The sequence below is a fragment of the Chinchilla lanigera genome, unplaced genomic scaffold, assembly GCF_000276665.1.
Source record: "Chinchilla lanigera isolate Chin_1 unplaced genomic scaffold, ChiLan1.0 scaffold00001, whole genome shotgun sequence".
Lineage (NCBI taxonomy): Eukaryota > Metazoa > Chordata > Mammalia > Rodentia > Chinchillidae > Chinchilla > Chinchilla lanigera.
The window spans coordinates 6,906,537-6,921,684 of NW_004955402.1; the positions used below are offsets into that span (position 1 = coordinate 6,906,537).

A 15,148-nucleotide genomic window follows, 5' to 3' on the forward strand; every position below is an offset into this window, starting at 1 on the left:
GTTATATTCATTATAGCTTTTTGTTGCACAAATAACCACTGCTGCATCCCCGGTTATTCTCTATTTTGTATTTATTTATGATTTTCTTTTATGACAACATCAAAATGCAAACAATGCACTCCACAAAAATCTCACAACAGTGGCTTTCCCCATGGAATCACATTCATTCACTAGAAGCCCACTGTTAATAGCCCTGTCCACTGGTGATACCTGTTACCAGAAAGATATGTATTTATTTAAGTATAAAACTCAAGTCCACAGCTTGATAATTTCTACTTATTTCCTCATTAGATCATTTAACATAGCCACATACAAAAAAAGATCTAAAAATTTCTAGAAAACGAGAATAGCCTCCATGTTCTGTTTTGGGTAACATTTCAAACTTCAGTAATATGGGCACTTGCTCTGTCCGTAAAATCTACCAGACAAATACAAATCAATTTTCCTGTGTCATGGAAAAGCATCAGTGGGCCTTGATGTTTTCTCTAGGTTTATTTCCACTATCTGTAGCTACTTTTCCTTCTCTACGACTAAATATGTGGCTGACTGTCCTCATCATAGGAATTAAATGAAAGCATTTGGCCCAAAATAGTACATTTGAACCATCCCAGCCCTGAACCTTGGTGGAAGGAAGGTAAAATCTGTCCATACCCTAATCCCCTGTAAACATGTTTCCTTCCATTCCAGAAGGGACTTTTCAGATGTCGTTAGGTCCTTAGGTTAAGGATTTTGAGGTGGAAGCATCTTTTGATGGAGCAATGCAATGATTAAAGAATCAGGACAGGATAGATGGGAGACAGCAAAGACCAGATCATGCCACGTTGCTGGCTTTGATGATGGAGGAGGAGACCACAAGCCATGGAATGCAGACTGTCTCAAGGAGGGGACAAAGGCACAGGAATAGATTCTCCCTTGGAGCATCTGAAATCACCTCAGCCCTTGTCTGGGGGTCTTGTGTGCCGCTGTTAGACCCCTATCGGACTTCCACCCCCCAGAACTGTATGATCATGAGCTTGAGGGCATTTTATTCCTCTGGCTTTGTGGTGATTTGTTATAGCAGCAACAACGAGTGAATACAAGATCTCACTGAGAATCCTTCCATCAGGGAGGACATGTTTATAGTCATAAAGTGCAGGCACAAATGCTGCATAGATTTTGTGAGAAGGGAGATGATCATTATTTTCTCAGTCCATAAAGTAAGATGGATTTTTTTTTAAAGTGGCTTGAGCTTCCATTCTATAAATCCAGAAAAGGCCTTCAACTGCATTGTGGGTGTCAGGGGGCCAGGGCCAAGGGACAAGCAGGGCAGGGGTCAGTAGACGCACCCTGTTGTGTGCAGCTTTACAGGTTTTGCTGATAGCTTGGACATCTGGAGCCCTTTGAGAACTCCGTTCTCCAGGTCTTTTTATTAAATTTCATTGTGTATATTAAGGATTACATCGTGATGTTAAAGGATAAAAAGAGGGACATGGTTACTATGGTGAAGTCGATAACAGGTCTGTCACTTCATACGGTTACTTATTTGAGACAAAAGCAACCAAAATGCACTTTCTTAACAAAAATTCCCAACACGATGCAATTTTGATGGTTTTAACCCCTGTACATTTCTTGATATAATTTCTTGAATTTTTTATTAATGCCTATTAATTACCTAGAACGATATCCTCACTGTGACAGCTCCATGCACGCATGTCACACACCTGGATCTAACCTCCTCCCCAGCAGCCCTCAGTTAACAAAATGAAAAGTCAGCAGGGTCCCTGGAGAGGCCAGACTGCAGGCCGCTCCCCTCCCCCTGCCGACGCTGTGTCCTGTCACCAGCCTCTGGGTCGCGTAGGCGCCTCCCGGAGCTGCAGGCGGTAGGAGCTGGGCAGGAATCCGACCGTCATTAAGCAGCCAGTTCGGAGAACACACTGACACCGTGGGTGGGTTGCTGCTCATTGGGGGAAAATGTCTTCATCGTTTGGACACCTGAACAGATAACTAAAAATAGATCCTCCAGGATTCTTTAGAAACAAAAAATAAAACACACAAAGCAGACTCAAATCTCTCCTGAGACTGTAACAGCTTGAGAAAAAAGGAAAAAAGGGTACAGAACAAATGTCTCTCTTTCTCTTACTAACATGTATGAATTGTACATATTATGTGGCTCAGTGTGATATTTTAGCCCACTCATACAGCATGCACTGATCAGATCAGGATAGTTAATATCCCTCCTTATCATTTCTCTGTGTGTGAGACTTCAAGCTCCTTTCTCCTAGAACTTCATAAAATATGCAGTAAGTCACAGTGCCCCAGCGTCATCCCCTTTGCTGCCCAACGCCAGCACTTACCCTTTCCATCTAATTGTGTTTGGGCTCACACCGCTCACAAGAGCCAAGGTATGGAATCCACCGCTGTGCCTTTCAGTAGATGAATAGACGAGGAAAAGGTGGTCCCCACGCAGTGCAGCAGTACCCACCACAGAGACCAAACCTGGACAGAAAAACTGAGGAAGGAGAGTGTATTTCCATGGACCCTTGGGGAGACCCCACAACTGCAGGAGCTCAAGGGCAAAGCAGCCCAGGCAAAGCATCCAGCTCTGCTGCCAAAGCTGTACGGCCACTCTGGAATCCAGCACACACCCAGCAATGCCCTGGGCTTTGAGGGCCTACACTTCTCCCTTAACCAGCCTTCCCCTGTCTCCTACATATGGGCTTGCACACATATGCACAAGCAAATTTGTTTCTTTCCACTTCAGTCTTTAAAATGACTTCTGTTGGGATAGGAGACATTTTGAAATTAGTTTTTTGTTGGACCCTCAAGATCTGCATGTATGAGATAGGACTGAAAAATATGGTGAATATTTATACATTTTTTTAACATTACAATAAAAGACATATTGCCATTGATCTCCCTCACAATACCCTCCTTTCTTTGAGCACATTTATCCCATCTTCTTGCACTTTGTGAAGCCCCTCTGGATGCCCTGTTTTGTGAGTGGCTTTGGTTGCACTGTCACGGCTGCCTCAAACTCCTGAATCGATGCAAAACGTTTCCCTTTCATGGTCATTTTAGCTTTGGGGAAGAGCAAAAAGCCACACAATGCCAGCTCTGGTGAATAAGGTGGAATAGGACACAGTGTCATGTTTTTACAAACCTGCCTTTCCATTAGATGGTGCTCGGCAGCAGCATTCACTGTGTTTTTGATCACACCTCAAAAAGACACTCAAGAAAGAGTACTCCAGAACTGCTTCGTCAAGTGGCAAGAACCATGGGATAAGTGTGCTCCAAGGAAGGGGAGTACGAGGGGGGTTAATAACAATGTGACTTTTACTGTAATGAATTGTTTAAATGCATAGAAAGAAACAGAGGTCACCAGGGGGAGGCTGGAAACAACCTTCCCTCTGTAATCAAGCCATCAATTTTTCATATAAAAGCACAGAAGATTCCTGCCTCCACTGTATCCACCCCTTCCAGAAATTGCTCTGGCATTTAGAAAAGCCTTATGTTCACAAGTATGCAATTTTGAAAGGATATTACTTTTTTCCACTTGAGGGCTTTATTGAGATACAATGCACACACATACAATATACCCACTATATGTACACAACACAGTGGTCTTCAATACAATCACAGTTGTGCAACCACCATCATCAGTTTTAAAAGATTTTTTACCCCAAAATTATCATGCCTGTTTCTAGTCATGCTCTATCTCCCTGTTGCCTTCCTGCCAGCCCTCAAAACTCCTACTTCCCATCTGCATAGATTTGCCAACTCAGGCATACCTTGTATGTAGTGCTTTGTGACTGGCTGTATTTATTTAACATTGCTTTCAAGGCTAATCCACACTGTAGCATGTGTCTCTACCTCATTGTTTTGAGGGCTAAATGCTATTCTTTTGTATGGACATACCACATTGTATTTATCTACACATCAGTTGATGGACATTTGGATTATTTCTACCTTCTGACTATTATGATTAATGCTGCCATGAACTTATAGGTACAAGTTTTATGTAAGCATTTTTTTTTCAATTCTCCTGAGTATATAGCTACAAGTAAAGTGTTTACTTGTTGAGGAACTGCCAAATTATTTCCAAAGTGTTGTGTCTTTTTCTCTTCCCACCAGATGTATAAAAGAGTTTCAATTTCTCTACACCCAGCTGATGTTTCTGCGTCTGTCTTTTGTATACTAGTCACACATCAAAAAATATAAAGTCATATAAAAATTTATAAAGTGGTCTCTCACTTTGGTTTCGACCTGCATGTCTACTATAGGTACTGATGTTGAGTGACTTTTCATACATTAATCAGTTGCTTCTATATCTTCTTTGAAGAAGTATCTGTTAATATCTTTCACCCAGTTTTGGTTGGGATTTTTTTATTATTGAGTTTTATGAGTTCTTTGTAGAGCCCCAAGTATAAGTCCTTTATCAGAGGTGAGGTTTGCCGCTATTTCGTGTATTGTATTTTGTGTATCGTCTTTTGATTCTCTTTTGATGGTGCACTTTGAATCACAGATGTCTTGAATTTTTGGCAAGGTCCAGCTTGCCTGTGCTGCCTTTATTACTGGAACTTTATACTGTTTTGACACTGAGACATGTGGCTCCTCAGGCTTGGTTTTTCAAAACTGTTTTTGGTTTTCCTGGATCCCTTGCATTTCCATAGAGTTTTAGAATCTACTTTTCAGTTTCTATAAGACAGCAGCCTAGACTTTGAGAGGGCTGGTGTGGAGCCTAGACCAGTTTAAGGAGTGTTGCCTTCTTCACATTAAGCCCTCCAACTCACAAACAGGAGGTGTTGCTCCCGTTTTTGTAGATTTTCTTCATTTCTTTCAATAAATACAGTCTTAAGTATTTTACTGGTTTTCATGCTATCGTAAATGGAATTGTCTTAATTTCATTTGTGGATTTTTCTGTACAGATTTCAAACTGATTTTTCATGGGATGACCTTGAATCCTGCAACCTTCCTAAGCAAAATAACATCATTTTAAAATGGACATTAAAAGATACCATTTAAGAAATAAGAAGATTGTAGTAAAAGAGGTCAAATGTATTTAAAAAGAAACTTGATGTAAGTTTTAAAAGGAGAGAGGTTGCGTTCCCACTTAGAGGATAAGGGGCAGCCGTATGTGGAAGGTCTGCTGAGGGTCGTAGTTGTTTACTGCTGGCATAAAACAGTGATGATGCTTTTGTTCACTGAGATTGCAACTTATAGAATACTTAACACATCAGTTCTCTCTTGCTTCTTCTCACCCCAACACTTGTACTTGACACCAGCGCAGTTTCCACGTGCCCTTGGTTTGCTGGGGATGAGGCCACCCTATAATGTCATCATCGCTATACTCAGCAAGCAGAGAGGACAAGTCTGGCACACCTGGGTGAGCCATTGACCATGCTCTCTTCCGTCTGCAAAATACATCAGATCCTTCTAAAGGGATTCAGGGTCTCTGACCACCCACCTCCTGAGCTTGCCCGACTCACGTGCTGTAACGACCGGCCAAGTCCCTCCTTGCGTGACAAGTCAGTGCAGTTACCTTGTACCTAATGCTTCATACTTAACATCTTGTTGTAACCAGGCAGGTTAGCAAATGTCTGTAATCCCACCGGTCCCCTAGGAGGCTGAGGCAGGAGGACCATGAGTTTGAGCCCAAATTGGGCAACTTAGCAATTTGCCAGGACCTTGCCTCAAAATAAAAAATAAACAGGAGATATAGCTCAGTGCTAAAGCCCTGAGTACCAGAAAATAAAATAAAATAAAATAATTCTAAAACCATGGCACAAAGGTGAACGTTAATGGCCCTGAGGCACCCTTCATCTTCTGTCCTGCAACCCAAGCTGACTGTGGGGAAGAGCTTGGAGACACAGGATCTCCCGTAGGGGCTTCAGTGCATACACAAGGGTAACACAATAGGTGCCTGTGTCTCAGTCACAGCAAGGGATACCAGTGTGGATGTTGCCCTCAAAGGAGTAGTAGTAAAGTTGACCAAAGAAAAGATCTCAGTTTGGTGAACATAAAAAAATTTGAACAGCAAACACTGTTACATTTTTTAAATTTCTACCTAATGGTGTGTGATATGTAAATATAATTAAAATTGCAAAATGGCCTTTAAAAACACAGATACCCTTTGCTGCTCGGAGGCCCCCTTGTGGACACATATGCTGCAGACCTTCTTATCTAAGGCACCAACACAGACCCAAGGATAAACACCTGAAAGCTGTGAAGATGCCCATCAGTAGAAAAATATTAACTGAACTATGAAATATTTATCCCGTGACAAACTACGCAGCCATTAAAGATACTGAGGGTCTCTACATGAACTGATGTGAAAATATACAAGATAAATTATTTATTACAAATCCAAAATGTGGAGGTCCCATTTAACCCAGTCATCCCCCTTCTGGGTATTTTCCCAGAAGAATTAAAGACATCATACCACAGCAATATATGTGCACCCATGTTTATAGCGGCACAGTTTGTCGTAGCAAAATCTTGGAAACAACCCAAATGCCCATCAGCTGAGGAGTGAATAAAAAAGATGTGGTATTTTTATACAATGGAGTATTACTCAGCTACAAAGAAAGATAAACCTGAGACTTATTATAGGTAAATGGATGCAACCAGAGACCATACTCATAAGTGAAATAAATCAGACCTCATATGTAAACAGCATATTGTCTCCCTGGTGTAGGAAACTGAAAGCATAAATAAAATCTGAAAGGTACAACAGATATTGTGAAACGGCAAAAAAGAACAACTAGGATGAGGGAAAGGAGAAAAGAAAGGAAAAAGCAAAGGAAAAAATATATGTATATATACACAAGGATAGCTGGGATAATTGTAGTACTGATTTCTATTGGCTTATTGAAAGGAATAGTTAAAGTTTAATTGTTTGATCAATGTCACATACCTATATCCAGTAATCTGAGCAACTGCTTTGAAGATAACAATAAGTAATACAACAACCATTATTGATTTTCTGTCATCTTATTTTGAAATTCTGTATCATTTTTATACTTTTGTATTGTTTTGTTTTTGTCTTTGTTTTTGTTATTTTGTTTTTGTTCTTTTCTCTTCAAAAAAAAAAAAAAATCCAGAATGTGGGCTGGAGGTGCAGTTCAGTGGTGGAAGTGTAATTCAGTGGCAGAGTACTTCTGCCTAGCATGTGCACAAGGCCCTGGGTTCCATAAAAAAACAACAGATGAAATGAAAACCAAGCTTTGTGAACAGGAAGGGGAAAGGAGTCTGAAAAGAATGGATGGGAATGGAGGGGAAGAGGAATCAAGGTATACCATACAGATACAAATTCCCTGTAATGAATGTCGTCATTATATATACCTAAATTATACCAATAAACTGAAATTTAAAAACACAAATAAAAGATGAAAAAAAGCAATATATATCTTATACCTTTAAAAGTCATACACTAAAAATAAATATCTTTTAATATTGATACTAGTAGATGGATGTAAAATAGGAAACACACAGGAGGATTCCATGGTAGCCAGATGTGTAGTCTCCAAAGGTGTCCAGACCCTAACCCCGCACCCTGTGGATATGCTGTGCTATGTGGCAAAGACAATTAAAGATGCAGGCAGCATTAAGGTATGAATCAGCTGATCTTAAAGTAGACTAAGCTGGACACTGTGGCACATACCTGTAGTCCCAGCTACTTGGGAGGCTGAAATAAGAGTATCATTTAAAGACAGATGTTTGAGGCCAGCCTGAATGACAGGGTAAAACCCCACCCCCAACCTCAGCCCCACATAGGAAGATCATCCCAAATTACCTAGTTGGGCTCTGGGTACACACAGGGGCCTTCTAAGTGAGCCAGGAAGGCAGAAGAGTCGGTATCAGAGTCCAATAGCAGGATGGACCCAGCAGGCCATTACTGGCTGTGAGGAGGGAGGAAGGGCCCACAAGCCAAGGACTGCAGTCAATTCAGAAGCCAGAGGAGGCTGGGAAACAGACCCCCACCCGCACAGGCTCCAGAGAATACCACGTTGTCTACTCCTTGATTTTAGTCTCATGAGACAGTGAATCTCCAGTAACTCTCGGAGCATACATCTGTGTTGTTTTAATCCGCTGAGCCTGTGATAACTTATTATCCCCACACTAGGAAATGTACACAGATGTATAATACACTAGAATAAAGTTATCTCTAAAGAACTAGAATTGAGATGCAGAGAGAGGATACTTTTATGTTTCACGTGTTACAGCCACTCATGTTTTCTCTATCAGCATGTTTACCTTTTGCAATTTAAAAGATATTTTCAAACCTTTGAGTTGCCTAAAAAAGGAGTGGGAAGACAACTCTGAGGAGGGAAGTGGATCCTGATTATTTGAAGTCATCCTGGGAAGGATGCTAAGGGAAGAGTCAGTTTTCTTCCATTTGCATCATAGCCAGCTTCCCAGAGGAGTGACATTCAAGCTGGATCTTACAGAGAAGACAGAGTGCTGACTTGCAAAGATAATGGAGGAGATCAAAATTGGGAGAAACATGGACAAAGGGATGGGCCAGGCCCATTGGAGGACAATCAGCTGTCACCATGACATCCAGCCTGAGCAAGTGCTCAGGTCGGGTCCCAGGGGCTTCCTGTGGGTTGGGGCTTGATTTGGTAGGTGATAGAAACCAGGAAGGTTTTCGACCCAGATGAGGTAGGGACTGCTTGCTTTGCTTTGTAAGACTGGTCCTCTGGTACAAATACAGAGCAGGACACATTGCCATGGATCCCCCTCAACATCCACCCCTCACTCGGAACACACTCATCCCGTGGTTCTGCCGCTTTCTGCAGCAGCTCTGGAGTCCTCTTTCCCGAGAGGCTATAGTTCTGCTGTCCTGGACGCATCGATGTCCTGAATGGATCCAAAACATCTCCCTCTCATGGTGCCGGATCCAGCGACTAAGGGGGATGAGGGTGCAGTCAGGATTTTAGCGCTGCCCTTCCATTGGATGGCACTTGACAGTGGCAATCACTGCATATTCACCACAGCTCATGAAGACTTAGGAAAGAACTTCCAGAACGGCTTCAGAAAGTGGCAAGAACGATGGAATAGGACAACAGACGAAGTGTTTGAGGTGAGAATTCTGAGGGGGATTCATATGAAATATTTTTTAAGTTTAAACACTGTAGTCCTGACCACCCCTCGCACTGGCTTAAAATGCCCCTGATGTCACATGGGCAGCGGGACAACAGTGGCCTGGGTGAGGCTGTAGAGAGAGCATCCAAGGCCACATCCCATGTCCCTAGGACAGGAACCCCTTCCGCCCTCCCACCGTCGCTCTGCTCAGCAGTTCCGTCCCTGTCTGCTCTCCCAGTGCACTGATCCTGACTTACCAATCTTTTCTTCTCCTTTCCCACATCCATGCTCAGCCTTTCTGGTTCACGGAGTGCTGGGCTCGGAGGTCTCCCGCAATGGCGCGGGTGGGGGATGTCATCGTCTGTCCCAGTGCCTGCGCATGCAGGGCGCCCCCGTCCCTGTTCGGGAGCATTTTCCGGAGAGCTTCAGCTGCCCCGAGAAACCTGAGCTTGCACCCACACCACCAAGAAACCTGCCTGTGTTGCTCACCTGCAATCTTCCGTCCGAAGTCTTTTCTTCCCTACATCTGCTAAAACGAGAGGCACGAGCTGCTTTTTATGCACGCTGTAAAAGATATTTAGCGCCAGGCGCTGATGTGCACAATTAAATTTTATCTTACAGATACAAGGCCTTTAAACAGGAATGCTTGAGGAGTAAGTCTCGGTGACAGTAGTAAGAAGGGAGGGGCTGACGAAAAGCAAAGACAAGAACAGACGTGAGAAGCTGCTTCCTTTGGGAGGATCCCCTCCACCTGGGCACCGCAACACATGCGCACAGCCATGTCCCCCACCCATCCCAGAAGGTGGCAGCCCCGCCCAGGCCTCTTGAATTCCATCTGTTACTTCTGGTTGCCCTTGCTCCTTAGTAGCCAGGGAGCCAGGGACCACTTGTCACTGGTTTGATTGTTTCACTGTGCAGAAAGAAGCAGTATTTAACAGTATCCAAATGCAACACCTCTTTCTAACCAGATCTTGCCGAACTATTCAAACTCACTACTCCTGTGGAGCACCTTTTGGAATCAAAACACTCTTCTTTCTGTCTGTCTAAAACATACCTGGAATGACATGGACATCCTTTTTGCTTTTTTCAAGAGGAGATGATTAGCACAAGGTTGTATGGAAAAAGTCAAGTAAAAGGACTGAGAATTTCTTTGCTTATTTCAGTACTGAATAATAATTAATGAGACACTGAGAAACCTATTTTGAGGCCAGGCTTGGTGCCGTATGCCTGTAATCCCAGGACTCTGGAGGCTGAGGCAGGAGGATCATTGCAAGTTCGAGACCAACCTGGGCTACAAAGTGAGCTCAAGGCCAGCCTGAACTGCATAGCGAGACCCTGTCCCAAAAAGACCAAAACAAAAAAAAAAAGAAAAGAAATAAAAGAAACCTATTTTAAGGCATAAACTTGTAGAATCTACCACTCCTATCTCCTCAGTCACAAGCAATCCTCCTCCACCACCTTCAATTTTAAAACAATATACATTTTTCTCTTTTGATTTCAATGTGTCTCCTTTGACTGGTTCCCAGAATCAGTCACTTTGGATCACACGGGATGCTGTTGAAATGGCCCCTCCCTGTTGGGGACATGTTTCATCATAGATGGAGTTCCTGGTCACCAGCAAATGTATCCGAGTTTCCCTCTGAACAAATTTCCGTCCAAGTCCCTTCCCTCACCTGCCAAAATCACCAACCACATTTATGAATGGATATCTAAGTGGGAAACTTGAACACTCTTTGAAAACACAAGTTTTCTTCTATGTCTAGGGCCTTGAAGATTGTTTTTTAAACACATATATACATTTTTCCAAGACTCTCTTGGAATTAGATTTTGAAATGACAACCGGGCAAGAGTTCCATAATTTCCCCTTTATCACCCTAAGGGTTCGAGAAATAGTGTGAGGTCCCCAAAGGGAGGCGGAGAGTGCCCAGAGGAAGTGTCTCCCCATTTCAGTTCTGCCTGAGACTAGCGTGGCCCCCAGCATGGCCATGGACCTGGACGAGAAAGCCAAGACCCAGGTCCGTGTGAGCTTGTCCCTTTCGGGGCCTGTCTCTTGCATCTGGGTTGAGGCCAGTTTAGCATGAGACATAAGCACATAGGAAAGGCTGTTCACTTCCTAAAGATGCATTTCGCTAGGATTCTATAAGCACTGATATCCCCCTCTTGGTATTTGGAAACGATTTTCTATGGATGGTAGCAAGCTCCTGGGGACCTTTCACAGCCAAAATCAATGTTTGCTTTCAAGTTAGCCACGTGGTCTCATTTAGATTTCTGGGGACTTCCACTGCTCTTCCAAACACTATTTCATGCCCAGCCACACTCTGCAGCTTAGAGCCGATGGCCCTGTGTAAGAATCACACAGATCTGCACCCTACTTCCTCGCGGTCCCTCCGTCCAATCAAAAAGCAGAGAGTTCTCTTTCTAGGTTTTATGGATGGCTTCAGGGAAGAGGAGTTGTAGTTTTTGTGATCCACCCTGGGGAGGAGAATTTCTGGTTTCTGGGATTCAGTTCAAAAGAGAAAGACAGGGAGGAGACAGGAGGCCAGGGAGAATCAGAGGAAGACTGTTTCTGAGCCCTTCCGGTGTCCTGTAGATCAAAGCACTCCGCAGGCCAAAGCACCAGCCGGGGATGTATCATTTCTCAGCCGCAACACGTACCAAGGAAGCCTACACCAGTAAATAAACCGCAGCTGCACCAACCCCCCAGTGGATCCCCTAAGCCTTATGCTGAGCGAAAGGAAGCAGAGCCCCATGCACTGTCCTCTGAGATCTCATTTATCTGGAGTTCAGGCACGGGCCAGACTAACCCAGGGCAGCGGCAGGAAGCCTCTGCTGGACGGCTGGCGCTCTCTCTCTTTGCTGGGAGCTGTGGTGTGAGTGTTCTCCCTGTGACACAGTCATCCAGCTGCACACCGGTGACTTGCACCCTATTGTGTACTATTTTTCAGGAAAGCAGCTTTTAAAGCCCTTGGGACGTAAGAGTAATTTTGCCCTCAGCACACATGAACATGTTTATTCTTTAGAAGATTTCTATTGCTGAATTATTAATTTTAATTTTATAAGTTTTGTTGTATTAAACAATGACATAACAGGAAAAATATCACAAAAATAAAGTATTAAATATTTAATATGTATTGAGTGTTTATAAAAAGGTATCCAAGTTTTCAATATTGACTGTTTTTTGGAGTTCTAACTCTAAAAAAGAACAACACAAATAAATTCTTTCATGAACTGCCATGAAAATACCAACAGCACTTTACAAAAAAATCTATACTTCAATTATCACATCTAAGACAGTTTACAAACATGACAATAGCATGTTCCATACACGCGTATTGCTTACACTGGCAACGTATATGTGTTACTTTCCTGGCTTTTTTGTAGGACATACTGGACATCGCAGTGTTCTTGCTGTCTTGTCAGGAGGTTCTTATTGTATTATACAGTGCATGGTTAGCCTGAACATAAAATATCATAAAATAAATATTAAATTCTTAATATGCATTGTGCATTTAGAATAAATATCAACATTTTCACATCAGTCATGTACTCACTTACAAACCTAAAAGATAACATCAGAAATAAAAATCTATGTGAGCTACAACGTAAATACAAACAAAAGTCTACTGGAGAAATAAGCTTTGCTTCGACTGTCACATCCAAGGCAGTCTTCACACATGACAACAGTGTGTTCCGTGCACACGTCTCACTTACACTGACAGCACGCGTACTTAGCTTTCCTTTCCTGTGTGGCAGTTTTGTCCCCGCTCTTCCTTTTTTGTCAGGAGCGTCCTACTATACTGTACAACATGCACTTAGCAGAGAAATGAGATATCAATAAAATAAAACATCAACTATGTAATGAGTACCTAGAATGGACATCAACACTTTCATATCAGCTGTTTACTTGCTTACAAAACCTAAAAGATCACATCAAAACTAAAAACCCATGTGAGCTACAATGTAAACACACACAAAATTCTGCCACAGAAATAAGCTTTGCTCAACTGTCACACCCAAGGCAGTCTTCACACGTGACAGCTGCACATTCTATGCGCACGTCTCGCTTGCACTGACAGCACGCATTTTGTTTTCCTGTACGTTCTTGTAGGGCACCGTTGCCATCTTTTTTGTTTTCCTGTTGTCATAATAGATCCTTGTGTTGCTGCTGCACCTGCCTCTTCACCTGTCAGCTCACCAGTGTGGTCCACAACTTTTTTGTGTAGTTCCCTGGGCAGAAACATTTTGTTTTTCCTCTGCTGTAAATGATCTCTTATGAGCTCCAGTCCCAATTCTCCAAGAAAATTTCTCTGTGATATTTTGCACTTGTTATTTTGGTTGTAAACTATCAAACTAGGCCAGGGACATAGCTCAGCAGCACAAGTACCTGCCTGACAAGCACAAGGTCCTGAGTTTGATTCCCAGTACAAAAAAAAATGTCAAATGTAAACTATCAAACTGTTTGTGCCACACAAGTTTAGGATCAAATAAAACACAACCACTGGCCAATGCTCTGTGTTTGAAGTGACGTCATAGTGGCTGCATAACTCACCAAAGTATCTACCCCACCTTTGGTTTTGTTGTTGAAAGTTTCCATCTCAGGCTTCCACTTTGTCATGATTTTCCTATCAATATTTCCATCATGATGAAATGTTGATATCAGCAGTTCCTGTTTGTTTTTCTTTGACATAGATGAGGCCAATGTTGTATCTTTCTGAAAGCCAAAGATCATACTATACAGTCCTCTGCTTTGAAATTGCAACATCACTTTTGGAATTTCTCCTTTTTTTCCTGCATACAGTTCTTGTGCTAGTAGTCAATTTATGCTCTGTTAACAAATGTAACATCAGTTGCAAACGGGTAAACATCACATTCTAATTAGTTTGAGAGATGGGATCAACAAGTCTGTTCACAATATCATGCAGTTCATTACCGTATGAATAAGGACCTGATGGCTGAGTTCCAGGTAAATGTCTAACTTGAAAGCATGATAAGTCTTTGCACCTACAAGGGTATAAATTTTTACACCACATTCTGACCCGTCAATTTTCCGTAAGTCTTTTACATTTCTGAGATCACCATGAGAAATCTGTGCTAAGTACAGCAGACCTATGAATGCTTTCCGTTCAGCTAGTGAAACATCATAATAAACACATTTTTAATATGGCTATTGGTGCATACAAAACATTTTATTTGCATTTCAGAGCATTTCACAGCATCTTGTAGCGTTTCATCCATTACAGTTCCCAACATTGAATGGCAGTGCTGGCATTCTGTCTAATACATTTCACCTCTGCCAAGACTCTCACTGTATTTTAGGAGCTAGTTCTAACACTGGCTCATTCTATGTGGCTGCATGGGCATTTTGTAACATTTTGACTAATCAACTATGTACTCACATTGCTGTTTTCTTTGTCACTTGAATCAAGGAGGTCTACATTCCCTGTGTATCTATCAGTTGATTCTTGCTCCATTTCACTGTCACAGGAACTTCGGCTCCCATGGCCAAGGTCAAAAACGCCATCGTCATTATCATTATCATCATCATCATCACGCCCACACCACTCTTCTATTGTGAAAACAAGGATCATCTTCATCTTTCATGCATGAATAATCTGATGATTCACTTTTGACCCCCTCCAAAACTTGTAAATCTGGTTTTGTATGTACCATTGTACTGAATTGGCTTACTTCTACCAGAAAAATCAAAAGAAAACTTTTTTTTAACAAATCCTGGGGTAGTATGCATCTATGGACCCTCTATGATGCTCAGGTAAACATATGCAAAACCAGTCAGCCAGAGCATAAGATGGGTATAAATCCTGTTTAATTTCTTTTGCACACATGCACACTCCTTGCCATTTGTCATACCAAGTGGGTAAAAACATAGATTGTTTCCTATGTCCCTCAGGGAAAGACATAAGATGCACAGCTGGCTACCATAATGCTAAAGTACCAATTTACAGTAGAAAAGTAAAGGATGGGTCTACTGGACCCAGTCTTAGTCCCCTCGGCATTAGACCTAATAGAAAAAATGATGCTTTGACTCACTGCCACCACCCCCTTGAAAAACCAGCAGTATCTACTC

General features: G+C 42.3%; 1 protein-coding gene and 1 long non-coding RNA gene across 10 annotated transcripts in view; one reads left to right on the forward strand and one right to left on the reverse strand.

Moving 5' to 3' along the window:
• Nucleotides 1-15,148, forward strand: part of Dlgap1 (discs, large (Drosophila) homolog-associated protein 1) — a 296,231-nt gene that overhangs the window by 97,411 nt on the left and 183,672 nt on the right. The window lies entirely within an intron of this gene.
• On the reverse strand, nucleotides 105-9,741 carry LOC106149334. 2 transcript variants are annotated; one of them, XR_001235454.1, is made up of 4 exons: nucleotides 9,553-9,741; nucleotides 9,321-9,461; nucleotides 2,334-2,475; nucleotides 105-1,971 (listed from the first exon to the last, which is right to left on the reverse strand). It is a non-coding gene; the product is annotated as an uncharacterized LOC106149334 (long non-coding RNA). The 2 variants fall into 2 exon arrangements; XR_001235468.1 differs by having other exon boundaries at nucleotides 2,334-2,488.